At 46.0% G+C, this 1,874-nt stretch overlaps 1 pseudogene; it reads left to right on the forward strand.

Annotated features, from left to right (window-relative positions):
• Positions 1 to 448: 448 nt before the first annotated feature.
• LOC118021292 lies at positions 449 to 1,643 on the forward strand (annotated as a pseudogene).
• The last annotated feature ends 231 nt before the right edge of the window (positions 1,644 to 1,874 follow it).

The raw sequence follows: 1,874 nt of genomic DNA on the forward strand, positions 1-1,874 counted from the left end.
AGGCAGTGCAATGTGTCTGATTTCACAAATATCCTTTAAGAGATATTCTAGGTATTTGGAAGCAAATAAATACATACACATCCTTCCCCTTTCTTTTAAAATAAACAGGATGCATACTATACACTCACTATCTCAGATATTTAAAATTATTTCTTAGAGACCCAAATGAAGTATTTATATGAATTAATAGTATTGTCCCAATGTCAATTTACAGTTATGTATAAAGCTATCATTTACAGTTACATATAATGCTATCATGGGGGAAACTGGGTGAAGAGAGAGTTCCTGGCACACAGGAACCTTCTGTACAATTTTTGAAACTTTATGTAGTCTTAAAATATGTCAAAATAATAAGTATTAAGAATACTCTGAGATATATTCATTAGATGACTCCTGTCTATGGACGCCGCCAAGTAAGCATCATTAAAGTCTCCCTCCCACTGCCATCATGTCTAAGTCAGAGTCTCCCAAAGAGCTTGAACCTCCTCTACATCGGAGCTTTGAGCTCTGAAAGAACCTATGAGAGTCTGAGGAGCCATTTTGAGCACTGGGGAGCACTTACGGACCATGTGGTAATGAGAGATCCAGAGGCTTTGGGTTTGTCACGTATGCCCCTGTGAAGGAGGTGGAGGCAGCCATGAATGCAGTGTCACACAGGGTGGATGGAAGAGTTGTGGAACCAAAGTGGGCTGTCCCAAGAGAAGATTCTCGAAGACCTGGTACCCACTTAACTGTGAAGAAGATTTTTGTTGGTGGCATGAAAGAAGACACTGAAGAACACCATCTAAGAGATGATTTTGAACAGTATGGAAAAATTGAAGTGATTGAAATCATGACTGACCGAGGCAGTGGCAAGAAGAGACACACTTGGCCCCAGCTTTGCTTTTGACACACTTGATAACCAAGACTCTGTAGACAAGATTGTCATTCAAAAATACCTGGGTGCCTCAGTCAGTGGAGCATCCAACTCTTGGTTTTGGCTCAGGTCATGATCTCAGGATCTCATGAGCCTCCACCCTGAGTGTAGAGCCTGCTTAAGAGTCTCTCTGTGTTTCCCTCTGCCCTTCCCCCTTCCCACTCATGCATGCTCTCTCTCTCTCAAAAAAAAAAAAAAAAAAAATCCCATACTATGAATGGTCACAACTGTGAAGTAAGAAAAGCCATATTTAAGCAAGAGATGGCTAGTGCTTCGTCAAGCGAAAGAGGTTGAAGTGGTTGTGGAAATTTTGGTGGTGGCTGTGGAGACAGTTTTGGTGGGAATGACAACTTTGTTCATGGAGGACGCTTCAGTGAGCGAGGTGGCTTTGGTGCAGTCAAGGTGGTGGTGGATATGGTGGCCGTGGGGATGGCCATCATAGATTTGGTAATGATGGAAGCTACTCTGGAGGTGGCAGAAGCTATCATGACTTGGGCAACTACAACAAACAAACTTCAAATTTTGGATCCCTGAAAGGAGGAAACTTTGGAGGCACAGGCTCTGGGCGCTGTGGTGCTGGAGGCCAAGCTGGGGCCAATACCTTGTCAAACCACGGAACCAAGACAGCTATGGAGGTTCCAATAGGAGCAGTAGCGATGGTGGTGGCAGGAGGTTGTCAGACTGCCAGGAAGCAAAGCTGGGCAGGAGAGGAGAGCCAGAGAAGTGACAGGGAAGCTACAGGCTACAACAGATTTGTGACCTCAGTCAAGCACAGTGGGGGCATGGCCGAGCTGCTACAAAGAAGACACATTTTGGGGCACCCGGGTGGCTCAGTCATTAAGCGTCTGCCTTCGGCTCAGGTCATGAACCCGGGGTCCTGGGATCGAGCCCCACATCAGGCTCCCTGCTCGGCGGGAAGACTGCTTCTCCCTCTCCCACTCCCCCTGCTTGTGATCCT

The sequence above is a fragment of the Mirounga leonina genome, unplaced genomic scaffold, assembly GCF_011800145.1.
Source record: "Mirounga leonina isolate KUSES-001 unplaced genomic scaffold, KU_Mleo_1.0 Mir_174, whole genome shotgun sequence".
In the NCBI taxonomy this organism is placed as follows: Eukaryota; Metazoa; Chordata; class Mammalia; order Carnivora; family Phocidae; genus Mirounga; species Mirounga leonina.